We start from the raw sequence: 17,820 nt of genomic DNA on the forward strand, positions 1-17,820 counted from the left end.
CACATACACACACACAATGCCCAGAGTGCAGGCTCTGCATCGGGCACTTGCAGCTGTGCCTGAGCATGGAAGGGGCTGCCAAGCTTGCTCTCTCTCACACACCGTGCTCCTCCCCCTGCTGCCCTCCCTGTTTCGGATGCCTGTCCCCCCCCGCACCCCACTATTCCCTGCTTCCATGCCAGTCTCTCCCCCCCCGGCATGCCATAAAAGGGGTAATTCAAGGATGAAGCTCCCCCCCTCCCGAAACACATCAGGGAGTGGCAAAGAGGGGCGGAGAGCAGCCTTAGGTGCCCAGCCAGAGGAACTGGTTGAATTAGGTGGCACCGTGCCTAGAGGGAGAGAAAGAGGGAGTGGGGAAATGACTTTTCCCATGAGTGAGACAGACGGACACGGAGACACCAGTCCGGTGACAGTGTCTCAGAAACAAAAGGCGGCCAAGGGATGGGAAACTGGTGGTGGGGCAAGTTCATGGAAACTGGCACACATGATTAAATTATCCTCTGAGAGCAACAAAGAGAAGCAGTGTTGGATGGAGAATGAAAGGCATGGCATAATAATAGGGAAGAGCAGGGCACTCCGACCCTGGAGTGGTCAAGCAGGAGCAGGCAAGGCACAGGGTCAGGATGGGAAAAGGTAATAAAGAACACAAAAGGTCGTCTTCCTTCCCACCACCAAACGCACAGGTAGTACGGATCCAAATAACTGTTTCCTATTCATTGGAGAGGGCAGCTCTGGTTTACTTCAGCCTCCAGCATACACTCAGGATGTAGGGGTAAATCTGAATGTGCAGATACTCAACATGACAATCTTCCTAAGCTGGGCCCCAAAGAGAGTCCCATGCCAACAAACAGGTGCTAACAATTTTCGTTTCCACCAGGGACAGGTATTTTGTCAACTTTATGGGTCTTAACTGTCAATTCCAGACCAGCCCATCTCCAAATGCTTCATATTATTATTATTACAAGAGGGATCACTCGCAGCAATATGTTGTTATTAGAAATATGGATTTCCCCACCGCCAGCTACTGTGAGGATTGCAGCTAAATTCAGGAAACAAGCAGGGGTTTTTGCTTTGTGTTGGAGAAGATCCGTTGGAGCTGCTTTCCTGGGGAAGTCAAGAAGATAACTATTTCTCCTGCCAGGCAGTTTACAGAACTTCAATAGAATTCGGGATGTTCCCCCGGAAAGAACTCTGGATTCATCATATGGAAGTTAAACTCGCTTTGACTCACTCCAAAAACTCTCCCCACCCCGTAATCCTCCGGTCTATAAATGATATTTAATCTATGCACAACCCGGATCTCTCCATATTTACGCAGGAGAAGTCCCCTTGAGATCAAGATGGTTTAAGCGTTTCAATTCACACGTGCATACACACAAACTGCCATGCGTGGATCGTCCCTTTTCCCCTCCTGCAAAGAATGGAATCAATCCTGATGATGTTTGGGGGATGGCCTTCCTTTCTCCTTTTACACCCGGGATTCCCCCCCCCCCCAGAAATGGCATGGCCTGTACTCATTTTGGTCAATATAGCACCTTGGAAAGGTTGTGGACCATTCTACATATCTGTATTTCATCATATGCAAAATTACATGTCTCTTATATTTTAAAAAAATATGAACAAAAAGAAGCATACTTACTTGAAAGTAATCTCGGAAATGAAAGCTTGAAAGCCAATCTCAACGCTCCAGTCCTCTGAAGATGCTGGCCACAGAGACTGGTGAAATATCAGGAAGAACAACCTTCAGAACACGGCCAAAGAGCCTGAAAAACCCACAACAACCAATATCAACAAATGCTTGATTACCGTAGTATGTTCTCATGTATGTCTTCTCTGGAGAATGCTGCCTTCTCATGATGGTCCCTCCCCCTCGGAGTCCCTCTGCCCCCCCCATGTTGACCTGTGGTCAAGATATGCCTGAATGTCTGGAGAGAAGAGTTTCGATTCCCCTGATCTATTGATATGTTTATGTGTTTTCCTTTCTTGGTCCTGGATATATGGCTTTCAAGAATAGTAAATCTTAGTAGTGTTAAAATACTGATAGCTATCTTCCTCCTTCTAACAGAGTGGGCTATTTGTGTGCCATTTCTCTCCTGAAATTGTCAGTTTTGGGGCAGGAGGAAGAGCTCTTTGTTATTTTAAATGAGGCTTGGAGGTTTTTTCTCTTTGTGGTGTGAGTGACTTTTCTATTGCATACCTTGCCTGCGTGGATCAGTGAGACCGTCACCACTTCATGCATTGGATATTCTCTGAATTTTTTTTAAAAAAAGGTACCACATAAACAACAGTCTTACGTGGTACCTTTAACTTGAAAAGAAAATCATAGTAAAATGAGGACGGTTGGGTGTTTGACTGAAGCGGTCTCACCCCAAAACTTTTTCCCTCTGTGTCCTGCCCACATGGCTTGTCAATCACACACCCCCTCTGCCTCGAGGCCATGGGCTTTCCTCCAGTGACATCAAGGACTCATCCTCCCCCCCTTTCCCCCATTGACACCTCTGCTCTTTCCAGGGCTTTATCTCTCTCACCCACACCCCACCCCAGACGGCTCAGTGTGGCGCAGGAAGGGAGGCAGCTAATTGCGCCCCCCTCCCCCACTCGTCGCTGGTCACCTGGCTCCTCCTCCTTCATTCATCTCAGGCCAGCAAACGGTTCTAAGAACCAATAGTACATTTAGGAATCGGTTCTATAGAATAGGTGCGAACCTGCTGAATCCCACCTCTGTCCTATACCAATCTGCAAATACGTGGATGTTTGTGAAGCCCCGATTATACTACTTAATCCCTTTCTGTTAAGTGAATAAACAATATGATTATTGGAGAGCTGGCATAATGCATGTAGATTTGAATTAAAGTTGCAAATGATTAAAAAATTCAATCAGTAACAGAGAGGCTCAATTGAGACATCATATTAAACCATGGTTTGTACTAACGGAAACATAGAAGACACTGTGGCTAACCACATAATGTAGATGTTTGCCTGCTTATATTTTCTATCTGCTCAGTGACTTACTCCAGTGACATCCATAGCAACAGCTTGTCAATTCAGGCATCATATCACACAGCAATTTTGCTATAGTCCAGCCAGAATGCTTTTGCATTACACAATCCTGTGACAGCAATTGGGCATACAATAGGAGTCAGTTTGCCAGATACTGTAGGTATGCATTGGGGCACATGACTGGGTGCACAACTGGGCACGTTACTAGCAGCTGGCAAACTGCAAAATTACAGGTGTAGTTTTTTTTTTTCACAACATGATTTTGGCCATCACATTTTGTGATTCTAGATTGCTAGCTGATTGTGAACTGTAGTTTGACCATTCAAGCATCACATGAAGCAATTTCCTTCAGCATGATTTGGTGTAAGAGCTAAAGTGAGCCACCGTTCAGCACAATAAAACTTATTCTAGGAGGCATGTTCACGTGAGTGAGTATTTTCCTTTTAAAAGTATGTTAATGATTCAAAAACAGGAAATAATATTCTGAGTGGGTGACTAGACTGGCAAGTAATATGGGAAATACTCTGCGATTGGGATGGTCAGATTCACATAATTTTCTCTGCAAGTCAGTCCAGAGTTTCTTAATCCAAATTTCTAAGAACAATTCCTATTATACACTTGTGTACATCTGTATTCTGGTGGGGTCATTCACATTATTCATTGGATACAGCATTCACAGATGAACGTTATTAAAATTCATATATTCACAGGAAAATATAAATATTGTAAAATACTGAATATATGCTGAATATGGGAAAAATTATGGGCCAAGAATACTCAGAAGTAGGTTACCCTTCCCGTCTTCTGGGGGCACTCTGGAACTGTACAGCTTGCCCAAGGCTACACAGGCTGGCTCTTTTCCTGGAATGCACACTGGGAAACAGAATTTCTTCTGACATCTGACTCTACATTCTGGTTATCCCAAGCGTTCCTTGGGTGTTTCCAGACAAGGTTTTCTCTTGCAATTGCCCAGCTTCAAACAGCAAATTATACAGATGGCACGGTCTTCCATTGTTTTCCAGCTGATTTTTTCCACTTCTTTTCTTGCAGAAGAAACAGAAACAGAAAAGCTGCACAATGATTTTTGAACTGATTGCTCTAAGAGTGTTCTATTTGAAAATACCCTTCATTTCAGCAGTATTATTTATGGTGGTGGTGGATCATTCTCCTGCTACCTTTTTTTTTAAATAATCAGAAACAAAGAATCTCTACTGATCTAAATGGGAAAAGTGGTTACAAATCTACCTTCCACTCACCCGAGCTGACCACGTTTTTTAAATCCCAGCAACCGTGACACCATCAAGCAACACACTGGTGCTTTCTTTATACTGTACTGTATCTCTGAGCATATCTCTTTGTTCCTTCAGGTCCTTCAAGAAAAGCCACTTTCCCACCCCACTCCTATGACTTCTTTGGTACAATATCCCTTGTTATAAATTAGCCCATTTTAGATGGAACTGCACTGAATGTATAGCTGGTTTCAGTTACCTCTACTTCCTGGTTACACACTTCCATTACTACTTCTGTGTTAAGCTTCAGATCAATAAGCCTTTCATGGAGGAAGCTGTCTTTCTGTTGTCTCTCTGTAAAACAGCATGTTCTTCAGTGGCACTATAATGCTGCCATTAGAGCCACTGTTAATGCGCCGCAAACAAGGAGCCTGTTGACTAATAGGCTGTTCATCCTGTCTCACTAGCCTGTGCAAAAGAGGGCCAGCTAAAGATAATTTACTGCCTGGGGCAAAAGGTGAGAAAACCCCACTCAATTTACACTAGTTGACCACATTCGTGGCAGAAATGTACAGCAGTACTTTGCCAGGAAAGGATCCTCTCTCCTGCTAGAGAACACCAAGCTACCTTAAGAGGGACACAGAAAGTCACCAAGGAGTGTCCTCAGGCGTCTTGACTGTGCCCCCAAGTTTCTTGCTGCCTGAGGCTGTTGAATCTCACTGACTCATGACCCAGGCGGTGATAGTCAGAAAAACTTCTGAGAGGGCATGGCACTGCACGTACAGCAGGGCGGCAAGGTGCCAAAGTGTTAGCAGCGGCATTTCCTTGAGCTGATTGTTAAACCAGCAAGTTTAGCCTCAAGTTTGCGTTCTTGTAATCCCTAGAAGCTTCCTTCCCACTTGCGATCATCATTCCCTTAATATATATATATGTATTTTAAAGAAATCCAGCGGGGCTGTAAATCCTTGCATAGTGGCTTCCCCACTAGGGTTGGGCTTCCGGGCCATTTCACACACCCTACTTTCTACGACCCTGCGCTTTTCCCTTCCTCCTTATGTCTTCCCACAATATTCCAAAGCCTCTGTCTCTCGCGCACAAACAAACGGCTTCAGAAATCCAGATGCCTCCTCCCTCATGGATACGAGGGTGGTGGCGGCGGGCGCCTCCCCAGCGCTCCCAGGGACAGCAATGATGCTGCCCGCGCCAAGGGCGGCGGCGGCGGCGGCGGCGGCGGCGGCGCGTGCCAGATCCGGCGGCCTCTTGCCTAAAAGCGCCTCGTTTTCGCCTCGCCGGCCGGTGGCGGCGGGCATGCGCCCTAGCCACCCACCATCAATTGGGAGGCGGGCATAGTTCAGCTGCTTACCGCCCCAACCCCGCCCTCCTTTCCTCCCTCTGGGGTTGTGTGTGCGTGTGCGTGTGTGTGTGAGAGAGAGAGGGGGGGAGGGAGAGAGAGCGACATCAGGGCTGCTCAGACGCCAGCAGCAAGTGGGGCGCATTATAGCAGCACGTACAGCGTCTGCTTCTTGCAACCCGGGAGGACAAGAGAGAGAGGACAAGACTGAGACAGCGCGGCACAGCCTGTCAGATAACACGCAACGCTTTAAGGACACGGAGATTGGCGGGGAACTGGGGAGGGGGGGTTGTCGTGCAATATCCTCCCCGTCCTCAGTCGCGAGGAGGCGGCTGCTGCTATTGCTGCTGGTTTTGTAGCCTTCCCCCCCCCCACTCCTTCCCGGTCCATGGAGCCTAGCCGAGGCAACGCAGGACGAAGAGACTGAGGTAGAAGGCTCTCGGATGGGAAACAGATGGAGGGTTGTGCTGGCGGTCGGGGTGGAACGCGGGGGGGGGGGGCGGCTGGGTTGGTTGGAGCGGAGCGCGCGACCTCTCCGTCGTCCGGCCGGGAGAGACGCGGCAGGCACCCTTCCTCCTCTGTTCCCCCCCTCCCGACCCCGCCGCCTTAGGTTGTGAAGGGAGGAGGGCTCAAAAGAGGAGGAGGGGGGGAGCGAGGCCGGCTTTGCCTCTAGTCGGTCTGTCGGGGGTTGGGATGGGAGGTTGCGGGGCGGGGGGGGTGGGAGAGAGAGAGCAGGGAAGGGAGGTAGTAGCGGCTGAATCCGGCGAGCCTCCCTCCAGGGCGACGCTGAGGCTTGCTGGAGCCAGATGACAGGTTGCTCGAGGCCAGGGAAGGATGAGCCCTCCAACTCTCGCAGGTCTCTTGCTGGTCTCTCTTCTGGAAAGGATGCTTGGTCGGTCGGGAACGGCCTCTCCATCCTGTGAGGGGAGGAGGGAGAGAGGGAAAGGCAGGGTCTTTTGAGCGATGGGGCCGGAGGGGAGAATCGGAAGAGATGGCCCAGAGAGGAGGCAGGGTGAAGCGAGGTGGGAGAGAGAAGGCTCCTTTCAGTGCAGTTTCGAGACTGGTTCGCGTCCAGTTTGTTCCGTGGAGGGGAGTTTGAGGCGGCTGCGAAGCATCCATTTTGCCATCTGATGGGTTTGGCTGCAGAGGAGGCATTGATTCCGACGCCTCGGTTTAAAGAGATGCTTCAGCAATGCAGTGGCTGCTTACCAAAGCTTCCCACTTGGCAGGGTTTGCAATGAACTTGTATTTTGCTAAATCATTGGTGGAGGTGGTGGGGAGGGTGAGCCTAGCGCTGCCTTGGACAGCATCTGTCTCTTTGTGACTTCGCTTTCCAGTCCCCAAATTGGACCTAGAGTGTTCAGAATCACCTGGCCTTACAAGAATCATATTCTGCTATTTTGGGAGGCAGTCCGGTGGAAGGAATCTGAGAGGTAAACCCCAAACACACCAAGCACTGGGTGGTTTTGTGGTTGCAGATGTGTATGATAAAGATGTATGTTTGAACATTTTCAGTGTCTAGTGCTTATATTTCATATATTTTCTATGATCTTGCTCCTTGGGTGGAGAAAGGTGAACAAATGCATTGGTGTTTGAAAATATTTCTTTTTTCAGTACAATGTATTTCTCCCATAAAAGAATGGCTATTGTTTCGCTCCCAGTACTAAAGGAGGTCTGCATCTTTAGTGAAATGAAATCTCATTGCATTCGCTGTTTAGGGTTAGAAATGTTGCCAAACAGCTGCTGCTTTGTGTTCCAATTGCCAAGGTCCCAGGAGTAGGTTTTGGACAGGGAAGTGACAGGGTGTGTAAACAATGAAGGAAGAAGGGGACAGGGTCAAGTGCAGATTTATGGGAGCCTAGATCTTCCTTTACTAAACTTCTTACAAACAATAATTTGGGGTGGTAATTTTGATCACAAGCTTTGAAATCCAACCATTTTAAAAATTAATAAGCAATATTTTATTTTTTTATATTGGTTTGAGTATTCAGTGTAAAGCAATGGTTATTATGAAATTAAACTTTTTTGGGGCAGTGGTTTGTAAGAATTGTTCATATGAACCCCTTTTTAATAATTTTGATTTTTAGTGAAGGTTATTCCACAGAAAAATAATCACTTCTCTTTCATCTTTGAAGTGGCCATTTGTTTTAGATAAGGTAACTGTGCGTTTTGTGTTTTGCTGTCTGATTTTCTAGCTTTGAAGGGGTGTTATCATCTTGATTATTAGAGCACATCTAAGTGAAGATTGTACATCAACAGAAGTACCACTTTGCATAGTATATACTATGGATAAACAAGCATTGATATCTGTTCACATTTACTTTTTAACCAAGTCTTGTTCATTTATTTGATATTTTATGTTAATTGCCTGGGGGGTGAGTTCTGTGTGTTTTTCTTTCCCCCCCCTTTTGGTTTTTTAATGAGTTATGGTGGGGAGGATTATGTTTATGGATATGTATACATTTTCACTTGTAGTTAGCCAACCAGAGTAGTGGCGTGGCAATTTATGGGTGGGATATAAATATAACAAACAATAAAGAAATGATTTTTCCAGATAAATATTACTTTTAAAATGAAGAATATTTTGAAATATTTTTTACTTTGCTTCTGATAAATTTCTCCTTTCCAGCTTTTCAATATGTTGTCTGATGATACTGTCTAAAATAACAGTATTTTCCCATTTTTAATCATGTTGGTGCTTTGCTTAAAAAATATGTATTTTGGTGAGGCTTCTCACTATTTCTGTTCAGGCATCGAGAGAGTAATTCTGTTCATGTGATAGAAACTTCGTAGTTCTGAACAGGGGAAGTTGGCCAGATATCAAGTATGCACGGGAAAAATTGCTTTGCATTAGCTATTGATCTGAACCTATTGGAGGAAATACCAACTTCTTAAGGTCCATTTATTTTTTTAGTAGGACAGGAATGTTACAGTTGTTCTGATAAATGGAGACCTCCACTAGGGGCCTCACTGAGACAGCCAAATCCATGTACTGTATTGTGTCCAGAGAGTTTAATAAGAAATGGAAGGCGATTTTATCTTGGTGACTTTATAAACTAAAAATTCTACATCACAAATCTGAGTTAATGTAATGATCATAACATCTATTGGTGATCTTTAAATGGTTAAACTCCTAGAGTAAACTGAGAAGCAGCAGACCTCTGGATACCTTTGCAGAAGTTCTCCGGATGGGAGTGAACTGTACATTTAATGCAAATAGAAAGGATGTCAACTTTAGTCTATTGTTAAGTATAGTTGTAGGACATTATTCTTTAACATTGCTCAAACATAACAGGAGAACAAGGTGTAGAGACATCTGGCTCATAAGCATAATACAGCCCATAGAGGGTTAGAATCCAATCTACAGAGGTTCTAGGGCTCCTGTACCCTCACTGACTGGAAATAATAGACAAGGATTTCCTTGCATGCGCCGATGAATCTTTACTAATCTCTGATCACTGACTGGAGATAGTGGAAATTTCTTTTCCTGCTCTCAGCCAGTGATTCCGTGCAATATTTGTGAGCATAATTGAAATTTAATAGCGACAAGACAGAGGTGGTCCTGGTCAGCTGAAAGGCAAATCAAGGAACAGGGATGCAGCCTGTACTGGATGGGGTTGCATTCCCTCTAAAAACACAGGTGTGCAGCTTGGGAGAGCTCCTGGAATTGTCTCAGAGCCTGGATGCCCAGGATTTGGTGGTGGCTAGGAGTTCATTTGCACAATTAAAAGTAGTGCATCAGTTGTGTCCATTTCTGGAGTGGTCTTATCTGGCCATAGTGACACATATGTTAGTCACATCCCAGCTGGATAACTGTAACATGCTGTATGTGGAGTTGCGCCTGGAATGTGTTTGGAAATTTTGAGGGGCCCAAAATGCAGCAGTCAGTGGGCTGGTCACAGGGATCACATAACCCTCTTGTCCACTGCCTGTCTCAAGGACCACATCTCCCATTATGACACAAGCAGGCAAGTGGGCTTTCCTTTAATTACTGCCTGCCTAAGTGGGGTTCTTAAATAGATTCTTATGCTTTGTTGTGTTAAATGTCTTTTGATGTTGCTTCTGTTTACTATCTTTTACTGTGGTGTTGATATATCCTTTCTAGTATTTGTATATTTATTGTTTTAGCTTTAAATATTGTCTTTGGATGATGTAAGCCGCCTTCAGTCCTTCATAAGGAGAAAGTTAGGGTAGAAATGTTTTAAAGAAACAAATATTGCTCCTCAGCCATTTAGCTTTACAGGAATAAACCACAGTGACCTTTTGACTCGCCTGCCTTTTGTGCTCTTTCCTCTTTGAGCACTTTCAATATTGTATGAACTGTAGTTTTGCATTATGTCCCAGCTCCTGAAATTCCGAGTTTTTAAACACCTCCGGTTAATTCGAATGATCTAGGCTCAAACCACAGATAGAATAAATCCCAGATTCCTGAACTGAAATGCAATGAGACCGTTTAGTTTATTTAAAATGGAAAGTTGGTGTTTCTGTTAGCTTTCTTTCTATGATGCAATAAAATGTCAGAAGCCAAGAAAGTATCAGTATGTCCGCTTTTGGTTTGCTGCAGTTTTTTTCTGGATCATTTAGTGCTAAGTCCTGCTGTTTAGGCATTTAGCTGGAGGTTTTAGTATTCAACAAAAGTTAAATTTGTAAAATGATATCTTTTTTTTCTTTTTAAGAAAAAGAGGTGTCTATTTAACATTCCTCCATGTGATGCCCACAATAGGAGACCAGGTTGATAGTAGTTAAGTTGCTGATATCATAGAATATAACAAGGCATTTATTCTAGACGAAAGGCCTAAGGAGGGTGGACTCAGTTTTTTCTTTTAAAAAAATTATAAAAAATAAAAATGGCCCTAATTAGGCCCAGCTGCCTGGAGTCTGTTAGATGACATGTGGCTTTGTTTATGTCAGTTGTTTCTAGGTTGCAAAGTTGAAATTAAAGGTGGGGAGTTTTATACAGAAAATAATTTAAACTTAATTATTTTTACAAAATCACTTAAGTGACTTGTGAAGAGCAGGTACACATAGAAGTGGGGTGCTGATCATGCTGTGCTGTATTTTAAAAGAGAGTCCAGGTGACCATGGCTGAAAGTTCAGCTCATTATTTCAGATCAGTGGCCGAAACCCTGTTGCTTAGAGTCGGAAGTTACACTAGAGTAGACCCATTGACTCTGTGGGGACTTGGTAAGTCAACTGTTCCATAAGTTCATTGATTAATAGGACTTATTAAGCTAAGCAACAGGATTCCAGTCATCAGGTCAGTTCTAGACTTCCTTACATCTGGAGCTGCTGGCCACGCTCATCTCTACTCCCATCATGGCCCTTTATCTAGGAAATGGCTTGATCTGTCTTTACTAGGCTTTATTTCTACATAAGAGATGGTAACCATAGGCTCTTCCTTTGAGACTTCTACCTTCATTTCTCTGGACAACCCTTCTCTAAACTGGCATCTTCTGGCCATATTGGGCTAAAACCCACATCATCCCCAGAAGTGTGGCTAAGCCATGGTAACATGGCATGATGGGTGATATAATCCACAAAGATGAAGGATCTTGTCCTAGACCTCCATTTTTTTTCTCTCCCTGGTGATCTGATCCTGCTGCCCTTGCCTACTTCTTTCTCCTGTCCTGCCACTGTCCATGAGATGAGGATCTTGATGCCTAACAAGCAGAGATTTTCCATCTGTCTCAGCACTCTGTAGTATTAGGAAGATTCATCCTGTCACTGTCAAGCAGCTTCAATGCCATTAGTGCAATTACAAAATCCCTTTACTTGTTACAGCATGAATCGAGATGTTTCTGTTACAAGAAAGCATAGCAAAAGATACTCCAAAAGGGGCCTGAGAGGAAAGACACGGAAAATTCCTAAAACTTAAGCCATTTCAGGAAAACATTATTAGTACTCCTCCCATGTCAACCCCTCTTTCGGTGAAGAATAAGATACAAAAGAAAAGTTTGTCTCCCATGTGGTTTCTATAAGCTGTATGAAAGGCTAAGAGAGGAAACAGCCTTAGTTCTATTAAGCATGATTGGAACACAGCAGTTTTGGGTTTGGGGTGTGTATTGTCTTGCCTTCCATTGTGCCTAATACATGCAATCACTGTCTTCTGTTGTCTTCTGTTGGGACATTTGTGGTGTGAATATAATAGCAATTAGTATTGAGAAACTGGAATTATTAGAAGGGGAATATTAAATATAAAAGCTTTTAATGGATTGTATGAGTAAGTAGGAATAGAACTCAGTGGGGCTTTCTTCTGACTGAAACTGTTTAGATTTGAAGCTGGTTGAAATCACTAGAATTTGCATGTAAACAACACTTAAGATGTAATTATATTTTACTTCATTCATTTTGCAAGTATTTACATGGTTAAAGTTAACATGGTTTTCTAGAACACCAAGTGAACATGAAATGAGAAAAAGAGAATGCGAGCCCACACGTTTTCTTGTAATGGCACTGTAATTGACAAATGATTTGTTTTGCCATTAGAGCAGAAGTGGAAAATAAGATGGCTTAGCTTTGTTTTTGGACTAATGTGAGACATTAAGATTCCACCTTTACAAAATAGCAGTACAGGTGTTCTCCTGAACACTGCTCAGAGAACAGGGTGCCAGTTGATGATGCAACTTGAACGTTGAACCCCATATCCTCTAAGGCACTGGTTCCCAACCTTGGGTCCCCAAATGTTCTTGGACTAAAACTCCCAGAAGCCTTCACCGTTAGCTGTGCTGGTCAGGATTTCTGGGAGTTGTAGTCCAAGAACATCTGGGCACCCAACGCTAGGAACCACAGCAGCCATAAAAGCTACTGTGAGTCATTGCTTAGATTCCACAATGACTTTCAGAAATTGGGTTTTCCTACCATAAATATATTTCTGCCACACAGAGTGCACAGAATTCATATATTCCTGGCAAAATTGAGAGCATAAGGGTAAATGAGTGGATAAACTTTGTTCAGATCTTTACATTTTCATCATTTCATTAAGGATATATTTAGTTGCATGTAGTTCACTTCTCCTTTTAAAAAAGGACACATGTGATTGAAATTTAACTGATTCTGTTGCTGTGTTTGAAATTCAATTAATGAATTGTTTTTGTTACAAAAATCTGAAATTGCTAGTTATTTGTTCTTCTGATAACCTGGGTACAGCATTAACAGTTTGAAGAAACACAGTGTCTGGTCTTCTTGGTTTTACTCTTTCCCTGCTTTGAAAGATTTGAAAGGGAATAAAAGGACAATATCCTCTTAGGTCACTGTATCTGCGTATGTAGTATCAGTGTATGCTGTAACAACGTAATGTGCTTTCCATGGCAAAGTTCCACAGATGTCATCTGCAGACAAGAACTGTAATTCTGTTTTCTAGAGGTCAAAGCAAAGTCAGAATACTGAAGAACAGTACAGACAAAAGGCTTAGAAGGTTTAAAAGAACATTGTTGTACCTCCTGCAAGTAGAGCTAGCCTGAGTGGCCTTGGGCACAGTCTCAGGGCACCTTCAGAAGAAGGGAATGGCAAATTAATTTTGAGTGTTTTTTAACTGGAAAACCCTGAAAAGTCAGAATTGATTTAACAAGCTCATTAAAAAGGCAAATAAAAGCTTATGATTTTTAATGGCAAACAATGTATAATGATATTTATAATATGTTCCACAAACCTTTTGATTCCTATTTGGTTATTTAATTTTAAATATGCTTGATCAAGGTTAAAAACTTCTACTATCGTGAAATTCTTACCACCCCTTACTTCAATGGCGTGCCTTAATTTTCTTAGAGGAATCTCCCTCCAGAAAACGAAAACAGCTCTTTAAATTCTGCTGGAGTGGATGGGATTTTACAAGCATAGTCAAGCTTACAGGGTGGATTTGATTTAAATCGCATTAATTTAAATCATTTTCTAAAATGGAAATTGTAATCAATTTGGTTTTTTAAAAATCATTGATTCTTATCCACCGTGAGCTTCAACCACTATATTGTTGGCAATTAGATAATCCGCCCCCAGGTACAATTGCCTATGATTGCTATGGGCTGTTCAATAAAATTGTCTGTTACGTTGCAAACTGAATGAATCCACATGAGTGTCCTGGAGCGCTCTTTGGGGGATAGACAGGTTCCTTGAATTATGGAAACAGCAGTGCTATATGTAGGACATCAGTTATATATTGCAGTAGCAGTTTCCAACCCAGCATATGGGTAGTGCTTTAGGACACTTAAAATCAAGCATGAGGCATCAAGAGTAAACCACATACAGTAATTCAGAGACTGGCTCAAACAAGCCACTTCTCAAGATTTTAGAGGAAAAATAAAACTGAAAAATCTTCCCTTAAAAAAAACAGTTTCCCCTTAAAAACAAATTTCCCCTTAAAAAACATTTGATATAGATTACAGCTTCCCTTGTGACTGATCTGGTGTTATGGAATGCTCTGACAGTGTTAACTCCTGAACAGTTCACTCTAGGGCCTTAAGCACTATGAGGGTTGTGTGCTGTTGGTAAGGAAACGATAGAGTGCAGTAGTAGAGGTTACTACTTCTTTACTTTTGAACATATATTCTCCATGACATTTGGCCTTACAGTGTTCAGCCTTCATGGTTTTTAAAGTGAAAATCCAAGTGCATAAGTTATTTATTTCTTAAATAAATCAGAGAGAAGAAAACAAATGAAGGTGGCATGTACTTTTGTACTTTTTGCTAATTAAGCAGTGTACTTTTTCAAATCATAATGGGTGGGATATCACTATCATTTCTGAATAGCCGCTAAGGGAACCATCCTGTTTCTTAATTAAATGTATGGTAGAAACTTTTTCAAATATATTGCACAGTTAGACTTAGTACAGATCTAACACTAGTTAGATCTGTACTGGGGTGATGTTTCGGCGCGGTTCATTTCCTGGCCAAACAGCTGATCTGTGGTTTGTCAGCCCACCCCCTCCAGCAGTTGCCCATTCAGCAACAGCACCTGGAGGAGGCAGGGCAGGGTGCTGCAACTGAACAGGCTCCCGCTGGAGAGGGCAGGGGGTTGAACCATGAAGCAGCTGTTTGGCCAGGAAACAAACCACACTGAACCAGCAGTTCATGCCCATCTCTATAATCGTTGTCTCCTTCTCTCCTTTCCGCCCCTTTTATGGCTGCTCTTATGATGCTAACTATGGTTAATGCTGACTTCGGTACCCATCAGCTAAGCTTCAGAATCTACTTCAAACATGGTTAACATTTGTACTTATCTAATCACTTATCACATCTTGCATATATATATATATCTTGCAAGCTAAGCATTCCATTCAAATATGCTGTGCTCTTCTAATGAGGTTAAATAAAGCATAAGGGATCAAGTAGGTTGTGTCATAATAAACACGGATGTTCAGGAATTACAGTTATAATTGTCTTGCAATATTTTGGTCAGTCTGGTACAGTATACATTGACAGATAGCTGCAGCAGTTTTACTGTTTGAGATCTTTCAATCAGATATGTCAGAGATTAAATCTAGGTCTTAAATATGCAAAGCATGTACTCTCCCCATGAATGATGACCTCTTTGATCAGCTTCTCATTAGCTGAGTCATCACATACAGTTCAGAAAGCTTTCTATTCAGGCAGCTTCCTAGTGCAAAGAGTGACTGGGATATGAAGGCCATTAGTAGTTCTGTATCCATTTATGGGTCAGAAAACAGCATCTTGACGGGATTTACAGTTCTTTAGGCACTGCACCTCAATGCAGGCACAGTCTTCCATTGTCTTTCTAGGATGGAGAAGCAATCCTTCTCTGAGTTAAAATTGCAACTAATAATAAATTCTGCATCTGCACAGCAGTTTAATATGAATTATTCAGGGCTGTGGACATACTAATTCAGCAGCTTGCACATTTATGATCCTGCAGCCCTCCAATGCTCTCCACATGGTAGAATTGTTCTTAATGTCAACAGAAATTGGCCCTACTAAACAAGGGCAGATTTTTGGTCTAAATCCAGGAATCTGATTCAACTGCCTCCATGTAGAAACAAAATATGCAAACAACAGAATCATGAAAAGGGCTGATAATTTTGATTTATCCTCTTTTCTTCTGGTGATGTTTGAAGAAATAAAGTTAGCTGCAGCAGTTAGAAAATACTTGGGGATTGGCATTTCTTTTCTCTCTCTCTCTTTTCCTTTTAAAAGATCAGACACACATTGTAATTAATCAGCACCAACATTAGAAAACAGTAAGGAACTGCTGAAGCTGTGTATTGGGGACTGGAAGAAGGAGATAACTTGTGCGTAGTAGGACATTGGGGGAGGAAAGAACTGACATCATTGCAACACTGAACAACATAAGAAAAGGATGAATAAGGACAATTGGCGACACAATAAAGTGGCGTGTTCTGATGTGGGAATAGCATAAACATTTTATGGCCACTTGACTGTTCCCTCATTAGCAATGTCCTCCCACAATGTAATGTCATCCCGCTTTGATGGCAATAAATGTTATTTAGTTCCTGGGAACATTTTAAGCTTGCTTTCTTCCCTTGTAGAGAAATCTCTGTGAATGTTCTTGAAACTTCTGTATTTTTAGCTGTTGGAAAGTTCACTTTCTTCAACCGGTGTGTCTAAAACCCATTATTCAGCTCCCAATAATTGTAATTATCATCATGTGCCGTCAAGTCAGTTCTTACTCATGAAGACCCTTTTCAGAGTTTTCCAAGTAGATAATGCTCGGAAGTGGCTTACCATTCCCTTCTTCTGGGGGCATCCTGAGACTAGGCAGCTTGCCCAAGGATACATAGGTTGTCTCTTCTCACGGGTGGCACAGTGGGAACTTGAACACCCACCCTCTGGCTCTGCAGAGGAGGTTGCCTTTTTGTGACATTGTCCTATTTAGTTCAGTAAGACGCCTGCTTCTTGGGAGGAAAGCGATGACAAACCTTGATAGCATCTTAAAAAGCAGAGACATCACCTTGCCGACAAAAGTCCAAATAGTCAAAGCTATGGTTTTCCCTATAGAGATGTAACGGAAGTGAGAACTGGACCATAAAGAAAGCTGACCGCCGAAGGATTGATGCTTTTGAATTGTGGTGCTGGAGGAGGCTCTTGAGAGTCCCCTGGACTGCAAAGAGAACAAACCTATCCATTTTGAAGGAAATCAACCCTGAGTGCTCACTGGAAGGACAGATCCTGAAGCTGAGGCTCCAACACTTTGGCCATCTCATGAGAAGAGAAGACTCCCTGGAAAAGACACTGATGTTGGGAAAGTGTGAAGGCAGGAGGAGAAGGGGACAACAGGGGATGAAATGGTTGGACAGTGTCATCGAAGCTACCAACATAAATTTAACCCAACTCCGGGAGGCAGTGGAAGACAGGAGGGCCTGGCGTGCTCTGGTCCATGGGGTCACAAAGAGTCGGACACGACTAAACGACTAAACAACAATTGTTTATTTATGATGATTGGCAACAGCTAACACAAGTTTCAGCAAAAGTCTTTCCCCGATATTCCTGGAAATGTGAGGAATTAAATCTTGATAATCACTTGAAAACTCATAGAAATATTTAACCAATATTTCTTTCATGTTTGTGACGTTTTGTTATTTGTTACATTTATGTTCTGCCTTTTTCCAATGAGCTGTCCTAATGAGTGCACTTAAATACACACATTTATTTCTGTATATTTACTCTCCAGATCACGCACGTAGAATTGCTCTCCAAGTAGAAACATAGGAAACTGTCTTTATACTGAGTTATACTGTTACTCTGTCTTGACGTCCATTATGCATATCAACCAACAATGGCTCTCTGCAGTTCTGAGGCAGGGGTCGTTTCACAGTACTGTCTAGAGATGTCTGGGACAGAATCTTGGTTTTTCTGCTTGCAAAGCAAGTGCTTGCAAAGCAGCTGTTCTATAGCCTTCATATTGGGAATACCAGAATTTCTTATCCAATAAATATCTAACCATTTGTCTATATGTCGTGCATGTAAGGCTCTGGATGTTTAACCTGATAGCCCCTAAGTGGAGAACTGCTATAATGATACTTGGTTAATGCACCCCACAACAGATAACTCAGCTGACTCCATAAATGCTTTTTAATACTTACTTAAGCAGATGCTCATATGAGCGCAAATAGCATGCAGATTTGTCTTTCAGCAACATGTAAAGGTAAATTTCCATGACAGAATGAACCAGTGTACTAAATCATAAGTTAACGGATATGGGATTGAAGCTATTGAGACTTTATCATAGAGGTAACCCTTGAGATGATTTAGGCTCTTCAGTGAACCCCAACTA

At 42.7% G+C, this 17,820-nt stretch overlaps 1 protein-coding gene across 2 annotated transcripts in view; it reads left to right on the forward strand.

The window, feature by feature from the left end:
• Positions 1-5,667: 5,667 nt before the first annotated feature.
• Positions 5,668-17,820, forward strand: part of RAI2 (retinoic acid induced 2) — a 50,225-nt gene continuing 38,072 nt past the window's right edge. The window contains exon 1 of one of the 2 annotated variants that reach the window (XM_020789163.3): positions 5,668-6,008. The gene's annotated coding sequence lies outside the window, so the exon portion shown is untranslated. Of the gene's footprint in view, positions 6,009-6,555; positions 7,014-17,820 lie in introns of those variants that run through there. The other variant, XM_078390415.1, reaches the window with a different exon arrangement.

The sequence above is a fragment of the Pogona vitticeps genome, chromosome 3 (genome assembly GCF_051106095.1).
Source record: "Pogona vitticeps strain Pit_001003342236 chromosome 3, PviZW2.1, whole genome shotgun sequence".
NCBI lineage: Eukaryota > Metazoa > Chordata > Lepidosauria > Squamata > Agamidae > Pogona > Pogona vitticeps.